Genomic DNA, 22992 nt, shown 5'->3' with positions numbered 1-22992 from the left:
CTTCCATTATAAAAAATATGAAAAATATTTATTACTTATTTCTCTCCATAATTATTAAATTTTATGGAAATTTTGTTATTAAATGTCTCAAACATTATAGGATCATGTGATTGTTACTAATTTATCCACGCAGTTAAGACAATTGGTATTTATATAACAACTCTAATTAATAATAACGAAAAAATATTTCTATTATTTCTCTAAAATGTAAGACTCGCCAAATTTTTAATTTTATTAATAATTGAGTTATTCAAAATATATTACAGAATATTCAAGATTACGAAATGACTTGAAACATCATGACTATTATTACTTTTTTAAAAGTTGCATCTAACATGCCTCTACGATGTATTTCTCTCTCTTATATATATATATCGGTATCATTAGCATCTCATAAAACGAATACAAAAAATAACTAAGAAATTTCAGCGAAAAGATGGAATCGTTTCATCCTCTTACACTGTTGAAACCGTCTATTACAGGATGGTGTATTCGTGTGAGAGTTGTGAGGACATTCTTAGTTCCGCTGGTTCCATCTTCAAAGGTTATGGGTTTGCTTCTCGTCGACGAACATGTAAGTATTGACTGTTTTGTAATGATAATTTTAGGTTTGCATGTTTTAGAGTTTTGATTAGTATGTTTGATCCGTAGGGTATGACTATTGAAGCTACTGTTGGATACAAGATGTCAGATCACTAAAAAGATTTTATTAATAAAAGAGAATGGGCAACGATAACAAGGTTTGGAGTTGATGAGAACTCGGGTCCTGTCAGGCCAACAACTCATACCTTCAAAATTGAATTTTCTGTTGACACTGTCGTCAGATTAACAAGTCTGGTACCCACTATTCCTCACTATCTTCTACCATCCTTCTTTTCGATTATCGATGATGAAATCGATAAATCTGTTTTAGTCGGTGAGATTTTTATGAATTTGTTGTGTTCATTATTTTATATCATGCATCTTAGTGTTCATTAGTTTTGTCATTTTCAATATCAATTGTATATATTTGACTCTGATTTATTTTAATTAATTTTTGTAATTTTTGGAGACTTGGTGGGAGCGATCTATGATGTTGGAGAATTGATAAACACAATACCTAAGCAAAACCACGTCGTTGATTTGACGCTAACTTTCAAAATAAGTGACAATGAGTAAGTTTCCTTCTTTGAGAGTTTAATTTGAATTACCTAAATTAAACTGTTCTAATACTATTTTTGATTATCTGTTTAGAAATCGTGTTTTGGAATGTCTAGCTACTAAGAAGGAAGCTCTTGACTTTGATCATAATTATCGTCGATATGATGGTGGAGTTATTGTCGGTGTTCTTGGGTGGTGGAAGATTGACCGTTATTTTGATGGTCCAAAGAACGTACGTGTTAGCACCGAAGGCCCGATATCAACCGTCTTTCCGGATCCTGATATTCCTGAGTCTAATGAGATTCATGAGATGTAAGTTTTGTAAGTTTTATGGTCAAAATGTGTCACAATCCAATGCATTTGACTAATTATAAGAGTTAAAGATGGATTAGGAGTTATTAGACAACACTTATACCAATTTTCTCCCAAAAGGGGCTAAAACCAACAAAAAATTGCATAGAAGCAGTCAATATATATGTTAGTGTTTCTATGATCAAAATATGTCCCAATCCAATGCATTTGACTAATTGTAAGAGTTAAAGATGGATTAGGAGTGTTTAGACAACACTTATACCCATTTTCTCCCAAAAGAGGCTAAAACGAACAAAAAATTGCTTAGAAACAGTAAATAGCTTTGTTATTGTTTCTATGGTTAAAATGTGTCACAATCCAAAGCCTTTGACTAATTATAAGAGTTAGAGATGAATTAGGAGTATTTAGACAACACTTATACCCATTTTCTCCTAAAAGAGGTTTTAGAAGCAAGAGCTGCCAAGGCGTCTGCCGAGGTGTTTTCTCCTCTGGGGATCCTGGTTAGTTCAAACGATTCGAACTGGCTGGTGACGAGTTGGGAGTCGCTATGGGCGTGTATTTCGCGGATCCCCATTTCTTGAGCTAGCTTAATGCCAGAATTGAGGGCTTCGTACTCAGACTTATTGTTTGATGCGTTGAATCCAAGTCGGAACGATTGTTCGATGACTTCCCCGGTGGGGGAGGTGAGTTGTATTCCGAATCCGGATCCTTGTGGATTGGAGGAGCCGTTGACGTGGAGGAGCTATTTTTTATTAGAGTTGGTTCCATCCAGGTCCGGTAACGGGACTTCCCTGGTGGGGGAGGAGCCGTTGACGTGGGGAGGTGAGTCATAGAAGAGTACGTCAACTGAGCTTCCCGTGTCGATCATTATACGGGAGAGTTCGTAGTTGGCTACGTCGATTCGGATAACGAGAGCATCATCGTGAGGTTTATCGAGGTCAGTGGTTTCACTTTCCCAAAATGTGATCTGGTGATCAGGTGCCATCATCGGGCTTTTGCCTTTTGTGTATGAATTGGCCTTCCTCTGATGAGTTTTGATCGAATTGATTGAGTCTATGCAGAGCTGAGATCCTCCCATGATGAAATCGATGCGTTTCGGGGAGAGGTGCTCGGTTGCGTTTCTGCAGAATTTCGGGAGGCGTAATGGGAACCTCGTGTTTTTCTTTTGCGTGGCGGGAGGAGGTGTAGTGACTGACCTTTTTGTCCTGCCTTCCAGTTCGAGTTCTGCAAAGGCTAGGTCTATGCGTTCTTTCCTAGCAGGTGGAGGAGAGTCACCTCCTTCCAGTGTTCGGTCCCGTTTCTTTAGTTTGGGAGTTTGCTCCTCCTCCTGCTCATCGGGAGGAGGGGTTTTAGCTTTGGGGTTTGAACCTTTTTTAGTTTTGACCCCGGCTGCGATTAATTTTGTAACGGCGCGATATTCCTAGGTGAAATATCCTCTCTTTTTGTGGTACTTGCAATATTTTTCGAGGTCAAGTTCTGGACTCACGTCCTCGACTGCCTCTTCTATTGCGAATAGGGTATGCTGCCCTTGTGTTTGGTTTTCCTTTTTGAAGGGTATTTTAGTTGCAAGGGAAGCGTTTTGTGCTTTAGATTCTTTGAATCTTTGGGCCAAAACGGTGTGCTCCCCTTCGGCTTTGGCAAAGTGAAGACCTTTGTGAAAGGCATCCTAAAGAAACCGGGTGCCTAACGGTGAGTTCCTCACAGAACCTAGAGGAAAACCACAAGCCGTTGCGAAGGGCGGTTATGGCTACCTCCTCGTTTAGGTTCGCAATCTTTGATTTGATTGCTTTGAATTTTTCGATGTAAGATCGCAGGGATTCGTTCTGAATTTGGGTGAGACCCCAGAGGTCGGCTTCAGACGTCCTGTTTACGATGAGTACCGAGTACTGTATCAATAGAGTTCCCTTCGAGACTAGCAAACCATTCGAGGGCGTCACGTACGAGGTTCTCTGTGGGAGCGGTAGCCTTGGGAAGGTAGGCGATGTACGTGTCTCATTCCCTGTTGTTGGGTTTTCGACGAGAGTGTGCACGGGTGCCTGTAAAAAGGCGACCTGCCGGTTGAGAGGAGGTGAGACCTCTATCGAGACGAAGTCTAGACGAGTCCTTGGAGTGGGATCTGTCGGGGAGACGGTATCTGTCAGATCTATGGGGATCTGGGCAGGAATCCCAGTTTCGCGGGGAGGAATTTCCTTACCATTTCTGCGAGGTTGCGATGCGCAATTTCTTGGTTTTTGCTTATGTTGATTAGGTTCAGGATCATTGCGCGGAGCTCCGCCAGTTCGTTGGCAGGTCTCGGAGGGAGCTGATTAGACGGGTTAGCCCGGTTATCTCCGTTAGGAGGCTGTATCGTGACGTTTTGTTCCCCGTCCCTTGTTTGCAAGGGGGGGAGGATTTGGTCAGATCCAGAAGAATTCGAGTTTTGGGAGATGTTCTCCGCATCAATGTCATGGATAGCATCAACCTGGATTCCGAAAGAGAGATCCGTTGGGAGGTGCCCGTCCGAGACGTTATCGTTTAAGACTTGAACTGGTACGCCAGATCTTGTTGAATCGGATAAATTGGGATCCATGATCGTTGGTCACAATTGATGTGTTAGTTTTGGTGTTGTAATGATCTATTTCCGTCCCCACAGACAGTGCCAAATGTGGGTTCTGAAATCCACAGTAGAGATTTGTAACTGAGATTATGAGAAAGGAGGGCTAGATCTTCACATGAACTTTGAGAGTTATATTGCTAAGAACGAAGAGACTTTTGTATTGATGATAGTAAAGCTTTTACAATGTGGAATGAGATTACAAGTGTAAAAGTGTAAGTGTGAATGTAAAGCTGCATTGAATGTGTCTTCCAAGTCGTCCTTGCTTCCTTATATAGGTCTACACACGTGGTAGCTCCGTCCAGGATCTGCGGAGATTCTCCTGGATATTTGGCAGGTCAGTTCCGAGATATCAGGTCCGCTCCGCGAATATCTCCCCGTTAGTTCCTAGGTTGTTACTCGCTTATCTCCCTTCATCAGGTGACCGGGCTTATCAGGCTCAAGTACCCATTTGCGTACGTGGGCACATCAGTTGCGCAGGTCCTCTACTTGGTGGGCTTAGTGGGCTGGCCTGGTATTTTCGCAGGTGGATTCCTTGAGGGAAATCCAGCTCCAACACATTCCTTGGTCCAAACTCTACTTATCCCGTGATCATTAATGTTGAGTTAAATGATGATGAAGTGAACCTGCTATTATCTGAACTTAGAAAGTATAGGAGAGCAATTGGTTATTCATTATTTGACATTAAGGGAATTTCACCTAGTTTATGCAATCATAGGATCCACCTTGAAAACGAATCCTATTCTAGTATTGAACCACTTGATGCTTGTGTCATTTACCCTATCACCTGGTTAAACCCTAACTTGAAATAAGTAGTGAAAAAATAAATTGAAACTGCTTGATGCTGGTGTCATTTACCCTATCTCTAATAGTACTTAGGCTTCTCCAGTGCATAGCGTCCCTAAAAAGGGCGGAATGACTGTTGTTAAAAATGAAAAAGATGAATTGATCTCTACTAGAACTATAATTGGGCATAGAATGTATATTGATTATAGAAAGCTAAATGCTGCATCTAGGAAAGATCATTTTTCTTTACCATTCATTGATCAAATGCTAGAACGCTTAGCTAATCACTCATACTATTGCTTTTTTGATGGATATAGTGGTTTCTTTCAAATACCAATTCACCCTAATGATCAAGAGAAAACCACTTTCACATGTCCTTATGGAACTTTTGCTTATTAGAGAATTTTATTTGGTTTATGCAATGTCCCTGCAACATTTCAGAGGTGTATGACCTCTATATTTTTAGATTTAATCGAGGAGATGGTGGAAGTCTTCATGGACGATTTTTTGGTCTATGGCCCCTCTTTCTCCTCATGTTAGTTGAATCTTGGCAGGGTATTGACCAGGTGCGAAGAGACTAATCTTGTTCTTAATTGGGAAAAGTGTCATTTCATGTGAAGGATGGCATAGTGTTGGGTAACAAGATATCAGAGAAGGGTAAAGAGGTTGACAAGGGAAAAATCGAAGTGATGATGTATTCCAGCCACCAAAAATTGTCAAAGACATCAAAAGTTTCCTTGGTCATGCTGGATTCTACAGAAGATTTATTAAGGACTTCTCCAAGATAGCCAGGCCGTTAACTAGACTATTGTCAAGGAGACCTAGTTCAAATTCGATGAGGACATGCCTCAAATCCTTTCACACCGTCAAGAAAGCTTTGGTATCTGCTCCTGTTGTTCGAGCTCCTAATTGAGACTATCCGTTCAAGATTATGTGTGATACGTCAGATTATGCCGTAGGAGCTGTTCTAGGCCAGAAAATAGTCAAGAAGGTTCACGTCAAATATTACGCCAGCCGACGTTGGATAAAACTCAAGGAAGATATGCAACAACTGAAAAGGAGCTTCTAGCTGTTGTATTCGCATTTGAGAAGTTCAGAAGCTATTTGGTTGGATCCAAGGTCACTGTCTATACAGACCATGCAGCTTTGAGCACTACAAGAAAACAGACAAACGACGACTACGAAAGGCGACTAACAATGTAGTCGTCCTTTTTTGCGACTAACTTACGATTGCTGGACGACGACTTTACGACAACAGTACAATTAGTCGTTACATAGTCGTATTTTAGCGACTACAATATTTAGTCGGTGCATAGTCGTCCAATTACGACTATCGGACGACAACATTACTGAGAACAATATGTAGTCGTAAAGTAGTCGTAGTTTGACGACTACATATCCGACTACAGACAATAGTCGTACATTCGGCGACGATAATACGACTATTTTGCCTTTGTCGTAACATAGTCGCATAATTGTCGTATAATATGGTTGGAAAACGTTTTTCGCGTTGCTGAGTAGGTACACCTAATTTCTGAGCGTCTACAATGTTTAGTCGTATAATAGTCATAAGAAATCCTCTATATAATCCACGGCAGTCTTCATTCTCATTCACCACCAAATCAAAACAACAATCAAAAGAAAAAAAAACGATTTCGAAAGAAAAAATATAAGTTTAGTTTATGCTATAATGGCGGGAAACTTCAATTATGGCGGTGGTGGCGGTTTCTATCGATATTGGATGTACAAGAGATTTGATGAAGTAACGGGAAATTTGTCAGCCGAATATGTCGCAGGAGTGGAGGAGTTCATGACATTCGCTAATAGTCAGCCTATAGTACAGAGTAGTCGAGGTAAATTTCATTGTCCTTGTAGTGTATGCAAGAATGAGAAACACATCATCTCGGGTAGAAGAGTTAGTAGTCATTTGTTTAGTCAAGGATTTATGCCTGATTATTATGTTTGGTATAAGCATGGAGAAGAATTGAATATGGATATAGGAACTAGTTACACGGATATGACGTATTTTAGTTCTAATCCTGAAGAAGTGGGTAATGTTGTAGAAAATCCATATGTGGATATGGTGAACGACGCATTTTATTTTAACGTGGGGTTGATGATAATTATCATCAGGATAATTATCATCAGGATAGTAGTTATCAGAGTATGGAAGAACCGGTCCGTAACCATTCAAAAAAATTCTACGACATGTTAGAAGGTGCAAATAATCCATTGTACGATGGTTGTCGTGAAGGCCAGTCGCAATTATCCTTAGCATCTCGACTCATGCAGAACAAGACGGATTATAATATGAGTGAAAAGTTGGTGGATTCTGTTTGCGAAATGTTTACAGATTTTTTACCAGAAGGAAACCAGGCTACCAGTTCACATTACCAAACCGAAAAGTTGATGCGCAATTTAGGACTTTCATATCATACGATTGATGTTTGCTCGAACAATTGTATGCTTTTCTGGAAAGAAGACGAAAAAGAAGATCATTGTCGATTTTGTGGCGCACAAAGATGGAAGCCTAAAGATGACCGTCGAATAACCAAAGTACCATATAGTCGTATGTGGTATCTACCTATTGGGAACCGGTTAAAAAGAATGTATCAGAGCCACAAGACAGCTGCAACAATGCGATGGCATGCTGAGCACCAATCAAAGGAGGGAGAAATGAATCAATCCTTCAGATGCGGCAGAGTGGAGATATTTCCAAGAGTTACATCCCCGGTTTGCGGAAGAACCTCGTAATGTTTATCTCGGGTTATGTACTGATGGGTTCAATCCGTTTGGCATGTCTCGTAATCATTCGTTATGGCCTGTGATTCTCACTCCATATAATTTACCCCCTGGTATGTGCATGAATACAGAGTACTTATTTCTAACAATTTTGAATTCTGGGCCAAATCATCCTCGAGCTAGTCTTGATGTCTTCCTCCAACCTCTTATTGAGGAGCTACAAGAGTTGTGGTCTACTGGAGTCGATGCATACGATGTATCATTGAGTCAGAATTTTAATCTAAAAGTAGTGCTACTGTGGACGATAAGCGATTTTCCGGCGTATAGCATGTTATCAAGATGGACTACTCATGGTAAATTGTCTTGTCCAATTTGTATGGAAAGTACAAAGTCTTTTTATCTACCCAATGGACGGAAGACATGCTGGTTTAATTGTCATCGTAGATTTCTTCCTCATGGTCATCCATTCCGTAGGAACAAGAAAGACTTTCTGAAGGGAAGAGACGCTTCTATCGAGTATCCACCCGAGTCTTTGACAGGGGAGCAAGTTTATTACGAGCGGTTGGCTAGTGTAATTCTAGCAAAAACGAAGGACGTTGGTGGGAACGATCATGAAAAGAAGATGCCAGGCTATGGAAAGGAACATAATTGGCACAAGGAAAGCATCTTGTGGGAGTTGTCTTACTGGAAGGACCTCAATCTTCGACATAATATTGATGTGATGCATACAGAGAAGAATTTTCTTGACAACATCATGAACAATCTCATGAGTGTTAAGGGTAAATCAAAAGATAATATCATGTCAAGATTGGATATTGAAATTTTTTGTTCTCGGTCAGACTTACATATTGATAGTCAGGGTAAAGCTCCATTTCCAGCGTATGCATTAACCGAAGAAGCCAAAAAGAGTTTATTATCATGTGTGAAACATGAGGTTAAATTCCTAGATGGTTATTCTTCAGATTTGGCTACTTGTGTAGACATGGAGAATGGAAAGTTTTTCAGGCATGAAGAGTCCAACTTGCATTATCAAGTACAATATATGTTTTTTAATTTGCCACACTTTTTTAAACCTCTGATTTAACTTTAACATATATATATATATATATATATATATATATATATATATTTTAGGGATTGGAGCATTTTTCCGGGACTTATGTTCGAGAACTTTACAGAAAAGTCGGGTTCAAATTCTCAAACAGAACATAGTTTTAATAATCTGTAACTTGGAAAAGATCTTTCCACCATCATTTTTTGATGTTATGGAACACCTACCTATCCATCTCCCATACGAAGCTGAATTGGGTGGCCCTGTCCAAAATCGGTGGATGTACCCATTTGAGAGGTTTTTCAAAAAGTTGAAAGGAAAAACAAAGAACAAAAGATATGCGGCAGGATCAATTGTTGAGTCATATATCAATGACGAGATTGCATATTTTTCAGAGCACTACTTTGCCGATCATATACAAACAAAATCAAGGTAAATATAACTATTTATTTTACGATTCGCAATCTATACTTCAGAATTGAAATCAATTACATGAATCAGATTAACAAGATTCGATGAAGGAGAAGTTCCTGTATATCATGTCCCTGGAGTACCTAACATATTTATGCACGTCGACCGTCCAAGTGGTGAAATGCACGTAGAATGGCTTACAGAGAAAGACTACCAAAGCGCACATGCATATGTTTTAAGAAATTGTGACTATTTTCAACCACTTGAGAGGTATTTTAAATCACTTCTTAATTTAAAATTTTCATTATGATAACTTTGATTTATTTATCTTCGGTTGTAAATATAGTATGTTCGAGGATTTTCTTTCTTTGAAATATCCAACTTTGTCCGAAAAAGAACATTACGCGAAAAGAGCTGAAGAATATTATCAATGAGTTAAAGAATATGTAAGTCTACATCATTTTAGTAATTTTTAAAAGTGATCATTTAAATTATGTTGATATTGATATTGTTTATTTATTATGTAGGTAACATTTTGGAACCCTACTTCTCTATTTCCTATTTGGGTTCAAGAGATTGTGCATGGGCCTTTGAACAAGGTTAAAACTTGGCCAATGTATTTCACACGAGGATATTTGTTTCATACGAAAAATCATGGAGCTGGACGAAAAACATGTAACTATGGGGTATGTGTTAAAGGAGAAAATTACGCGGATTCATCTGATGAAGCGGATTTCTACGGTACCTTAACTGATATCATAGAACTCGAGTATGAGGGGATCGTCAATTTGAAAATCACACTTTTTAAGTGTAAGTGGTATGACCCAAAGGTTGGTAGAGGCACTCGGCGAAGCCATGGTGGTGTTGTAGACGTTCTATCATCTAGGAAATACAATAAATACGAGCCATTTATTCTAGGTATGTAATTAAGAATACATAAGGTTCTCTATAAATTATTAAATAATTTTGTATATTTATTAATGTATAATTTGTGTATTCAGCATCGCACGCAGATCAAGTTTGTTATATTCCGTATCCATATACAAAGAAACCAAAAAGCATTTGGCTAAATGTTTTAAAAGTTAATCCTCGGGGAAACATTTCTGGAGAATATGAAAACAATGATCCGACTCTTTTGCAAACAGAAAATGATGAAGCTGTGTTGCTGACTACAATTGAAGATCTGGTACTACACAATCCGGTAGAAAGCTTAAACCCAATCATACTCGATTACGATGTCGGAGATGCTGAACCAGAGGATGAATTTTGATGTAATTTATCGTCTTCAGACGATGATGAAATCGAAGATGATGAAGAGTTCTAAATGTGTGCTTATATGTATATTAACTTTTTTATTTACTTGAAATTTTTTGTTTAAGAATCATATCATGTTTAATTATTTGAATAAATATTATAGAAATTTTATAATTATCATGAATACTTCTAAATATAATTAATTTGTTGGGCTGTCGACATCCCAAGCCCAAGCCCAATAAAATTAACGACTGAAGTACGACTAACCGACGACAGACGTCTAATGATATTGGGCTATTTAATTTCGAGCCTAAAACCAAAATAATGTGCGACTATAATACGACTAACTTGCGACAGGCTTTTTACTTGTTGGGCTTAGTAATTCCGAAGCCCAAACCCAATAAAGCTAACGACGATATTACGACTAACATGCGAGACACCATAAATTTGTTGGGCTTAGTAATTTCGAAGCCCAAACCCAATAAAAAGTAACGACTATTCAACGACTATTCGGCGACAATTGTCTTTATTGTTGGGCTTTCTTATTTCGCGGCCCAAACCCAAGAAAATTAGTGACTAAAATACGACTACATTGCGACTACGTGTATAAAGAAAACCCTAATTCGATCGATTCCCTTCTCATTTCATCCAAAGGTTAACCTCTTCGATCTATCTTCTTCAACTTCTTCTTCTTTGAACTTCTTCGATCTAATTCGATCTTCTTCTTCAAGTTCTTCTTCTTCGATCTTCTTCTGCAACTTCTTCTTCGCCTCTTCTCTTCATTAGATCTTCTTCTTCTTTGAATCATCTTCTCTTTCTTCGTCGAATCATCTTCTCTTTCTTCTTCAAATCCTCTTCTTCTTCTTTCAACCATGCCTATCGCCGGTCGTGGAGGTTCACGAAAGAGGAAGACGACCCCCAACGTTACACAGAGAGCCGGAGGGTCCACACCGGTTGGAAGACCAGCGTCGCTGCCTAAGCAACACGACTTCACTCCGGCGGCGGTGCCTCAAGCTCCTCTGACGCATCCGCCTCAAGCTCCTCTGACGCATACGCCTCAAGCCGCTGGAGCCTCAACGTTAGCTCCCCACTACCGCAACTATCCGCCGCCGCATCAACTATTCCAGAGCTCCACCACTCAGCGTGTTGATCCGCCGCCGCTGCGATCTGAAGAGGCGCAGTTTAATCCACCGCCAGAAGATCCTCTAAACCAAGAGCCTCCGGAGTCTCCAAATCCCAACTCTCAGGGACACAGCCATCCATCTTCTCAGGGCAACAACTTTCAAGAGGGAGCTCCTCAATCATTGTCGGAGCTACAAGAAGACTCGGCGAGGGCTCTCTCCGACATACTTATGGTTCCCGGGAGGGAAATGTGGACCACCGTACTGTCTCCTATTCCCAAGCCGAAGACTGAATGGTATGTGCTCTTCCTCAACTTATTAGCTTGTTTTAGATTCTGTATAAGCTTGTGTTAGGTTGCAACAATGATTAGCTTGTGTTAGGTTGAGATCCTCTAGCTTGTTGTCTTGAGTTGCTTGTCTTAGGTTGCAGCAATAATTAGCTTGTGTTAGGTTGTGTCTTGATTAGCTTGTTGTCTTGATCTGCTTGTGTTAGATTGTGGTGGATTGTGTCTTGATTAGCTTGTTGTCTTGATGAGCTTGTGTTAGATTTTGATCGATTGCTATTGTGTGAACATAAAGCTCATGTCTTGATGAGCTTGTGTTCTGTTGTGGTGGCTTACTCTCTTGTGTTCTGTTGTGGTGGCTTGCTATCCTGTGTTAGATTGTGGTGGATTGCTCTTGTGTCCGCTTTGTTAATTTGTTGTGAACATATATTGTGTCTTGATCTGCTTGTATTAGATTGTTTCATTGGATTGTGTCTTGATTAGCTTCTGTAATACTACTGTCTTGATGAGCTTGTGTTAGATTGTGGTCGCTTGCTATCTTGTGTGAACATTGTGGTCATGTCTTGATGAGCTTGTGTTCTGTTGTGGTGGCTTACTCTCTTGTGTTCTGTTGTGGCGGTTTGTTCTGTTGTGGTGGCTTGCTATCTTGTGTTCTGTTGTGGTGGCTTGCTATCTTGTGTTCTGTTGTGGTGGCTTACTCTCTTGTGTTCTGTTGTGGCGGTTTGTTCTGTTGTGGTGGCTTGCTTACTTGTGTTCTGTTGTGGTCGCTTGCTATATCTTCTGTGAACATAGTGGTCATGTCTAGCATACTTGTGTTCTGTTGTGGTGGCTTGCTCTCTTGTGTTCTGTTGTGGTGACTTGCTATTCTTTATGTTGAGTAGTTTCACTAATGTAACATGTTTTTATCTTTCATTGTTTCATGTGTTTGGAGGTTTACTCGCGACAGGGGATCAAAGTTGGTTAGAAAGATCACTCGGATTTTTACACAAATGCTCCCTACTATAACTGGTCATGTGTACCAGTGAATAAAAGAGAGAGGTTATTTCTTGAGTTTGCGGTAAGCTGTCATGCATTTCTCTTACTTTCTTAACTTTCCAGCTTAATCTTTTAAATTTCACTAACTCAAGCTACAATTTTTTGTAGAAAACTCACAGTTGGGATCCCTTAATAACAGAGACTGTGCAGTATTACTTCAATGAGGTTTGTAAACGGCGCTTGAAAGACATGGTTAGCACCGCAAGGAGAACTAGGGTGCAGCTGTTATGTGCGCTTACTGGGACACCGAACCAGCACAAAAACGGAGTCGGACCTATTCCAAAGCTTGTCTCTCTGACCGTAACGGTCTCGGTCCTCACATCCACTTCTCTGGGCCAAAGTCTTTTCAGGAAATCCAAGACGAATTAGTAAGTTTTTCTGTTACCTCTTTCAGTTACCTCACATGTAAGTTTTTGAGTATTTGAGCTGTGTTGGTTTCAGTGCAGGAGGAGAAATTGGGAAGAACAGTCACTCTTGGTGAGGTGTTTGTAGAGACTCATACTAAGTCGGATGGTACGTATGTTGATCGGAAGGCGGAGATGATTGCTCAAACTTATGAGCAGAATGTGAGAGATAGATTGTCACAGCTAGAGGCGGAAGCTTCTGCTGACAAATGAGGAGTTGACAACCATCTTTCTCCAGGTAAAATGTTGCAATCTAAACCTCTTGACTTTGAGTTTTTGGTTATTCATTCACTAATCTCTTCTTTATTTCTTTTCAGTCCACCGAAAGGGATTCCAGAGGCAATCCTTATGGACTTGGCAGTCTCAAAGACACATTAGGCTGTGCCAACTGCAATCTCCCTGGACAATCATCATCTTCCTTCCTAGATTTAGAAGAATGGCTGAAGAAATCGCAACGCAAGATTGAGGAGCAGGCAGCCTACAATGAGAAGCGTGATTCTGAGATTGTTGCGCGTGAAGCTTAGACTGCCCGAATCTTTGGAATTCCTTGACTTGTCGTTAGTGGAGAAGTATCTCCGACAAACAGATCCGCAATTCCTTGACTTCATGGCCTCTCAATCTTCGACAACCACAGAGCCTCTACCAGCTACTCCACATAATGATCAATAGGTTTAGATTTCAGTCCCTTTTCACTTGAACTTTGAACAATAATGTTTGTGTGTGTGTTTAGTACTTTGAACCTTAAGTGTAAGTTGTGTTTTATGTATTTGATAGGATTTTCAATAAAAATGTGTTTTTGTTATACTTTATAGCATTTAGAACAACAAACAAACCGAATTCTCAGAATCGATGACCAACCAACAAAGAAATCAAGATATGACCAAATTCTTATTTGGACACAAAATGTCGTCGTCAAATTGTCGTCCAATAGTCGTCGTATAGTCGTATCATAGTCGTAAAATAGTCACCAATATTAACGACTATCGTCTGACAATATAAGAGAGTCGTTAGGTAGTCGTAAAGGCGTCGTACATTAGTCGTATATTATTTAGCGACTAAGATACGACAACCAGAATAGTGCCCAGAGTTTAATACAATTGATCGTAAACTAGTCGCAAAGTAGTCGTCAATGGAAGTACGACTAGTTTACGACTACACGAATAATCCCCCATAAACAGGTTAATTAATCGTATCGTAGTCGCCAAATGTTACGACCAATCGACGACTATTTCATGCCGATTGTTACGTAGTCGTAAGTTAGTCGTAACTTTACGACTAACATACGACTATGTTGCTTAGCGACTATATATATACGACTACTCTGATTAGTCGTCTATTAGTCGTATTATTTCTGTTTACGACTATGAAACGACTAGTGTTGTAGTCGGTAAACGCCTGTTTTCTTGTAGTGGAGGCATATGTATTCTAAGAAGGATACTAAACCAAGACTATTGAGATGGATACTTCTGTTGTAGAAGTTTGACATGGAAACAGAAGACAAGAAAGCATTGAAAATGGTGCAGCTGACCATCTGTCAAGGATGAGAATTGAAGAACCTATTCAGATAGACGACTCAATGCCAGAAGAGCAACTAATGGTTGTAGAATTTTTCGGTGGGAGCTACAGCGGGAAAGAGTTCCACCAACTGAACGCTGTTGAGGGAAGATCTCCATGGTATGCTGATGACGTCAATTATTTGGCATGCAGAGTAGAGCCTCCCAACTTCACCAGTTATGAAAGGAAGAAGTTTTTCAGGGACATACACCATTAATACTGGGATGAGCCTTATCTTTACACTCTCTGTAAAGATAAGATCTATAGGAGATGTGTCTCGGAAGATGAAGTAGAAGGTATCCTGCTGCATTACCATGGCTCCGCATATGGTGGTCACTTCGCGACATTCAAGACAGTGTTAAAGATTCTGCAAGCAGGTTTTTGGTGGCTAACAATGTTTAAGGACGCTCAGGAGTTTGTTTTAAAATGTGATTCATGTCAGAGAAAGGGCAACATCAGTAGAAGAAATGAGATGCCTCAGAACCCAATCTTGAAAGTTGAGATCTTTCATGTATGGGGAATCAATTTTATGGGTTCATTCCCATCTTCATACGGTAACAAGTATATACTGGTCGTTGTAGATTATATATCAAAGTGGGTCGAAGCTATTGCCAGTCCTACCAACAATGCAAAAGTTGCGCTAAAGCTGTTCAAGACCATAATCTTCCCGAGATTTGGAGTTCCCAGGGTAGTGATAAGTGATGGTGGAAAGCATTTCATCAACAAGGTTTTTGAAAACCTTCTGAAGAAGCATGGAGTAAAGCACAAGGTCGCCACTCCTTATCATCCACAGACACGCGGGCAAGTTGAGATTTCCAATAGGGAGATAAAAGCAATTTTGGAAAAGACTGTTGTGATTACAAGGAAAGACTAGTCTGCAAAGCTCGATAACGCACTGTCGGCTTATTGGACAGCTTTCAAGACCCCCATTAGTACAACTCCTTTCAATCTTCTCTATGGAAAATCATGTCACCTACCTGTTGAACTCGAGTACAAAGCTATGTGGGCGGTAAAACTCCTCAACATTGACATAAAAACCGCTGAGGAGAAGCGGTTGATCCAACTCAGTGACCTTGATGAGATCTCTTTAGAAGCTTATGAGAGCTCTAAAATCTACAAGGAGAGAACTAAGCTTTTCCATGACAAGAAGATCATCACTTCGGATTTCCAGGTTGGTGATAAGGTGTTTTTTTTATCTCTCGCTTGAAACTCTTTCCAGGAAAGCTTAAGTCTAGATAGTCCGGTCCCTTCTGTATCACTGAAGTTCGTCCTTATGGAGCGGTCACTCTAGCTGGTACGAGTAGAGATTTCACAGTAAATGGTCAAAGACTCAAGAAATACTTAGCAGATCAAATCCTTCCAGAGGTGACGTCGGTTCATCTCCAGGAACTTCTTGATGATCAAAAGAATAAGGGAGTCAAGCTAATGACTTAAAACAAGCTTACTTGGGAGGAAGTCCCATGCCTTTACTAGTGTTTTACTAGTGTTTTCAGAGATAGCTGCCAATATTTAAGTGCAATGGATCCAATCTCAGTGTTTCACTCGACCACATGCTGTGGAGATCGAGTTTCTCTGTGAAATCGAGTATAAACAAGGTTTCATTTGTCACTCGATCTCATTGGTCACGTGCTGATGAGGATCTTTAGTCGAGTGAATTTGATGATTCAGATCCTTTATATTCAACCATATACTCGACTAACAGAGACTTACAGAGGATTTCAGGTTTTCCCAGTCAACAGGGAACTAAGCTTAAAGACAAAACAACAGGGCATGGACCACACGCGTTTTCTTCCTGAAGATAAGATGTAGAGAGAATCATAGAATAGATCTCCAACACACCTTCTGAATTCGCCCTCACTCTATCCAAAAGTAAAGTCTACTCGACCCATCTCTCTTCATCTCTCCACCGACACTCCAATTTCTCTCCTTCACCACAAATCGCCATCTCTCACTCGTCCAAAGAATTACTCGTTTTGACACCATTTCACTCGATTTCGTCGCCATACTCGACCACTTCACTCTACCTTTCACACGACCCTACACTCGAAGGCCAAGAAGAAGCTGTCACCGTCACTTTGTTCTCGCCACAACACTCGACCGCGAAGAGCAAAGACACTTGAGCACAACTCGCCGTACTCGACCACCTCTGCGCCACCGCAGTCGAGTTCCCCATCTCGTTCACCGTTAAAGCCTTAAGAACTACTCGATTACAACCACATGACTCGACCACCTCACAACCGTAACCAAGTGCACCATCTACTCGACCGTCGATTCATGGTTCCGTCCCTGCAAATTCCTGACCGTCGACTGATAGTTTACTCGACCACTTGACTTCACTGGCTGAACTCGACCTCAACAGATATACTCGACCTCCGATTTCTGTTCCACTCGATTCAAATCGTTAAAGAAGAACTCGGGAAAAGTTCAGTATACTCGAGTACTAGATTGTACTCGACCAATATAGTCCATTTCATTGTCTGTTGATAACAATTTTGGTTTCATTGTTTTCTTTGAGACTAACCTATTGACATTTGAGGAGTATATCAGGCGAACGAGTTTTGCAGTACATGATATCCTTGCTTGATTACTCTGGCCCAACTTGGATTACTAGAGGATGTGCAGCACATGTGATTTAAGTTTGGGGGAGGGCTCAGGAAGAAGTGTGTGTTGCATTGTATATACTCTTGAGTCTGCATTCATCTAAGGCATAAAAAAATAAATTGTTTTTGAAAAATGTGAGAAAATGATTTCACAAAAACAGAGTGTTCATATAGTTGCATTTAATTTAGGATCGAGTCTAGAGTGTTTCATTTAGGATTGCTGCATATGCATAGGGGATAATGATGAGATAGCCTTGTAAGCATTTTTGTTCACCGGATAAACTCAGTGCCCTCGTTGCTAGTTGTCTGTTGCATAGTCAATGAAATTTAAGTAAAACTGCACCATGCCTAGATTGCTCTATTCTACCACACTGTCATGATCTGATACCATTCCCTATCAATTTGAACTTATGGATACCCTAAAATACTTGGATTTTTTTACTCATTTTAACCACTCTTGTTAATCCAAGTAGCTGACTCTCCTTATTAGAGCAGTTAAACCCGAACTCAAACCTAAACTTTCTTTCAAGCCCTATATCACTTGTGAGTGTTTGTGAGGTCTTATTCCGATTAAGCTTGGTAGAAAGTGTTAGGTTCGTAATGACAGAGATAGTGTCTCATGTAGTTCTAGTTCGCGTTATCCGGACTAGATAGGACTAGGTGGGCGCTTATACTTTGGGTTGGAATGTGTCTAAAAGAAAAAAAAGGTGGATTCATTGATAAGAAAAGGTAAAAGACTCTAGGTGAAGTAAGCTAAAGAAGCAGAAAAATTCTAGTAAAGGTTTTGGGATTTGTAAAGAAAAGAAAGAGTTCTTGTTAGCTAATGAAGAAAGACAAAAGCCCTCGGTTTTAAAATTTTTAAACAGGAACCTTAGTTGTTAAAGAAATCCAAATCCGCTAGATGTATCAAAGTGTTGAGAAAGCTTCTCCTAGAGTTAATAGAAAAGAAAAGAATGATTAGAAAAAGGGATTAAAAGATTCATGAATGCAAAGGGTAGAGTTAAGTTCTTATATTGGGATTGGAGATGGGATTACCATTAGAGCTTCATTGGTTATACTCAGGGTAGATGGGATATTATCTCTGTGATATGTCTATAATTTGCATGTTTTACACATCCTTTTATCACCATTTTGAGTATAGTTTCACCCATCTTTCATAGCATTCATCATCATTTTTGTACATTGTGCGTCTTTAGTCGAGTATAGGACTAGTCTTGCATACATTCTGCATTCTGGAGTTGTTTCAGGTGCTTTGGAGCTATTTGTGCTCAGAAAGAGGAAAAAAACAGAACAGAAAGTCACATTTCCACCAACATACTCGATCACCAGTAGCAGAGATGGAAGCAGTCAGCTCAGTAGTCCATCCAGACACTTATACTCGATCGCAGAGGAGAGGAGGCAGTCCATTTTACAGTTCTACTCGATCGCAGAGGCGACCAAGCAGTCCTACTTTGCCAGTCCACCAGTTCTACTCGATCGTAGAGGAGAAGAACTAGTCCATCCTGACAGCTGACACACATACTCGGTCACAGAGGCCAAGAAGCAGCCAGACCATTCTGTCAACAAACCTACTCGACCACCACCTCGACCCTCTGATCAATCTGCACTCAACCAGACAACCTGAGCAACGGAAAGAGAAGAGAAGGCACATTCAAAGCCCGTTCGAAGCCCATCAGGAAGCCCACTTTGAGCCGACACTCTTGATCACGTCGTCCAAGGGTCGTTAAATGGGCTGGAAGCCCGCTTTCTTATCTTAGTATAAATAAGTGTTTAAGGGTTTCGCCGTGAGACATGCACTTTTGAGACACGAATTTTGCACTATTATTCAAAAGCCGCTTTTCATTCGTGCAACTTTGTATTTCGATTTTTCTTCTAAGTTATTTAGATTTTGCTTTCATTTGCTTGTTCATCTTTGTTTCATTCCCTTTAATATCTTAAGTATGGAATCTTCAATCGTTTCTATGTTATTGTCTTAACGCATGTTGTCAGAGTAGTGATTAGGATTTTTGAGGATGGGATAGAGTAGTTGTAGAACCCCTGTTCGAATCCGTTGGTTAAGTGTAGATTTACTGCTTATTCCTTTCTGATCAACTGGAATCCGATCCCCCAACGCTCAAAAGGCATTTAATGGAACGTTGGATCTACTAATTCCAGTGATAATCGTCTCTATCCCAAGGGCTTGGCCGTTTAGAGCGGTTATTGGCTTTAACAGTCAGTCTTATTGCCTGCTAAGTTAGAGATCGCTAATGGGAATTAGGTCAGTGTCTAGCTATGCTTGAGGATTTCTATCACGGGAATGAATTAATCTGTTGTTGAACTTGTTGTCTAGGGATAGCTTAATTGAGATTTGATAACCAACTGAATTGATCAGGGAGACCACACTATTCGATTTCCCCATCCTTAGGAATTTCTCATCCATTTGATTTCTCTGTTTACTTACCTGCTTCATTCACTTGCTATTGAATTTTAGTATTTTTCTGTTTTCAACCATTCTAGTCGATCACACCAGTCTACTAACAGTGAGACTGTGTGATAGAGTAAACTGGTCCATTTCTACATTTTTACTCTCTGTCATCCTGTTGTACTCGATCACAGGGTCCCTTCTGGCAGTCGACCCTGCGATCGAGTATATCAGTCATTTCTATGACTTTTTACTGTTTTCTGCATTAACATTAGGACTGTTAGAAAACCAACCAAATTCTGCCTGGCTTGACTTAGCAACTTCTGATCATATCTCATTTGTCTGCATCACACCCATTTGGATTGACACCTTCAGTACTACAACGACATGATAGTGCTTTAAAATTAATTGATCTGAAAAACCTATTATCAATTTGGCGCCGTTGCCAATTAGGTGTTTCTTTGCTAAATTTGAGATTTTTGGAAACGTTAAGATCAAGTTCGTTTGTTACAAGGTTACTGACTCTGTGTCTTTTTCATGTGTTTGTGTGTTTTAGGTACTCATATTCACCAACTTCCCTGGACCAGTCTCTGATTGGTCTGTTTAAGCTGTGCTGATATCAGTTGTATGCAAACACGGTCCCAAGGACATTAGAACCTCCTCTTCAACGACAACATCGACCGCATCGCTCGCTCTCTAAGAGAACAGACACATACTAATACGATGGCTCACGTTGTAGATGAGCAAGAACTGCCCAACAACATTGGCGTTGGCGACTTCCCACACAACCATAACCTGCGTAATGGCATTGTCCCTCCGCCGGTTCAAAACAACAATTTTGAGATCAAGAGCAGTCTTATTGCTATGGTTCAGGGGAACAAATTTCACGACCTGCCAATGGAAGACCCACTCGATCACCTGGACGAGTTTGAAAGGCTCTACAGCCTAACAAAAATTAATGGAGTTAGTGAAGATGGTTTCAAGCTTCGCCTGTTCCCGTTTTCACTTGAAGACAAAGCCCATCTGTGGGAGAAGACGCTACCCCAGGGATCAGTCACAACCTGGGACGACTGCAAGAAAGCCTTCCTGGCTAAATTTTTCTCCAACTTCAGAACTGCCACACTCCAGAATTAGATATCCGGATTCACACAGCAGAATGCTGAAACCTTCTTTGAAGCATGGGAGCGCTTCAAAGGCTATCAGACCAAATGCCCTCATCACGGGTTCAAAAAAGCTTCACTTCTCAGCACTCTCTACAGAGGTGTCCTTCCCAAGATCAGGATGCTTCTTGATACTGCTTCCAATGGGAACTTTCTCAACAAGGACGTTGAAGAAGGATGGGAGCTGGTAGAGAATTTGGCACAGTCGGATGGTAACTACAATGAAGATTACGATAGAAGCATCTGCACCAACTCTGATTCTGATGAGAAACACTACAGGGATATGAAAGCTATGAATGACAAGCTGGACAAGTTACTCCTAGTGCAACAGAAACACGTTCATTTTCTGGGGGATGATGAGACGTTCCAAGTTCAGGATGGGGAGACTCTATAGTCAGAAGAACTCAGTTATGTGCAAAACCAAGGAGGTTACAAAAAAGGTTTCAACAACTTCAAGCAGAACCATCCCAATCTGTCTTACAGAAGTAACAATGTTGCAAACCCACATGACCAAGTCTACCCTTCACAGCAGCATAATCAACCCAACCCCTTTGTTCCATACAACCAAGGTCAGGGGTATGTTCCAAAGCAGTAGTATCAGGGCAACTATCAGCAGCAACTTCCACAACATGGGTTTGGACAGCAGCAACAAGAACCGATTTCAACAACTCCAGATTCAGATTTGAAGAACATGCTACAGCAGATTCTCCAGGGACAAGGAGCAGGAGTAATGGATCTCGCCAAAAAGATGGCAGAAATCCACAACAAGGTGGATTGCACTTTCAACGATCTTAACATCAAACTTGAGGCACTTACCTCTAAGGTCAGATACCTGGAAGGACAAACTGCGTCGACCTCTTCTCCCAAAGTTAAAGGATTTCCAGGGAAGTTCATACAGAACCCGAAAGAATACGCCACCGCTCACGCTATCAATATCTGCCATGATCGAGAGCTGCCTACTCAACATGTCTCCAACTCAATCACTCAGGACAGTGATGTTCAGGACGGGGAGGTTTCTACTCAGATTGAAATTTCAGTTGTTGGACTCGACCATTCGGCTGGATCTCGCTTTCAAACTAAGTCCACCTTGGACGAGAAAGCAGCCATCATTGAGAGGATGGTTAAACGATTCAAGCCAGCACCGTTACCTTCACGTGCTCTCCCATGGAAATTCAGGAAAGCGTGGATAGAAAGATACAAGTCTCTTGTAGAGAAGCAGCTTGATAAGATGGAAGCGGTGATGCCTCTGATAGAAGTTCTCAACCTAATCCCGGACCCGCACAAAGATGTGAGAAATTCAATTCTGGAAAGGATTCATATGACGAATGTGATGCTAATCCTTCTAGAGCTACTGTCAAGAGGATTATTCAAGAAAAGCTGGAAGATCGTGATCTTTCACTCTACCATGTTCCATTGGGCAATTGGCTTTCAGCAGTTGTTTGTGTGACTTAGGAGCTTCAGTAAGCTTAATGCCACTTTTTGTGGCAAGGAAGCTGGAATTCACTCAGTACAGGCCTTGCGACCTTACTTTGATCTTTGCTGATAGGTTTTCAAGAAAACCCTTCGGCCTGCTAAAAGATCTACCAGTAATGATTAATGGAGTGGAAGTGCCTACGTATTTCGTTGTGCTTGATATGGAAGCAGAACCTAAGGATCCTCTAATCCTAGGATCAAAGTCAGGTCGAATTGTAAAAGCCTAAGTAGTGTTTCCTTGTTAGAAGATGCAAAGCCAAAGACTCATACGGAGTCCTGCTACACCATCAAAGCTTTGAGAAGCAGGAAGAAACTTGGTAAATGTTTTCGAGTCAAATATGACAAAATGTCATGTGGATGATTGAATATAAGACTTAGAACCGCAACCGGATCTTAAAAGCCTAGTGTTTCCTTGTTAGAAGATACAAAGCCAAAGATTCATACGAATTTTGGATACACCATCAAAGCTTGGAGAAGCAAGAAGAAACTTGATTGTGTTTTGGAGTCAAATATGACATGATGGCATGTGTATAATTGAGTATAAGAACTATAACCGAAACCGGATCTTATAAGCCTAAGTAGTGTATCCTTGTTAGCAGATACAAATTCAAAGACTCATACAGATTTTTGCTACACCATCAAAGCTTTGAGAAGCAAGAAGATGCTTTGTT

The 22992-nt window shown here is 40.4% G+C and overlaps 5 pseudogenes across 5 annotated transcripts; all 5 read left to right on the top strand.

Annotated features, from left to right (window-relative positions):
- Positions 1-436: 436 nt before the first annotated feature.
- AT1G39270 lies at positions 437-6022 on the top strand (annotated as a pseudogene; the record flags this gene model as incomplete). The annotated part of the gene is made up of 1 exon: positions 437-6022.
- Positions 6023-6521: 499 nt separating this feature from the next.
- On the top strand, positions 6522-10305 carry AT1G39190 (annotated as a pseudogene; the record flags this gene model as incomplete). Its single annotated transcript has 1 exon — positions 6522-10305.
- An 856-nt stretch (positions 10306-11161) lies between these two features.
- AT1G39110 lies at positions 11162-13657 on the top strand (annotated as a pseudogene; the record flags this gene model as incomplete). Its single annotated transcript has 1 exon — positions 11162-13657.
- Positions 13658-14673: 1016 nt separating this feature from the next.
- On the top strand, positions 14674-16121 carry AT1G39030 (annotated as a pseudogene; the record flags this gene model as incomplete). The annotated part of the gene is made up of 1 exon: positions 14674-16121.
- A 4194-nt stretch (positions 16122-20315) lies between these two features.
- AT1G38870 lies at positions 20316-22841 on the top strand (annotated as a pseudogene; the record flags this gene model as incomplete). The annotated part of the gene is made up of 1 exon: positions 20316-22841.
- Between the last annotated feature and the right edge of the window lie 151 nt (positions 22842-22992).

The sequence above is a fragment of the Arabidopsis thaliana genome (assembly GCF_000001735.4).
Source record: "Arabidopsis thaliana chromosome 1 sequence".
In the NCBI taxonomy this organism is placed as follows: domain Eukaryota; kingdom Viridiplantae; phylum Streptophyta; class Magnoliopsida; order Brassicales; family Brassicaceae; genus Arabidopsis; species Arabidopsis thaliana.
Note: the sequence above shows the minus strand (reverse complement) of the source record. Positions and strands in the feature narration are given on the sequence as shown.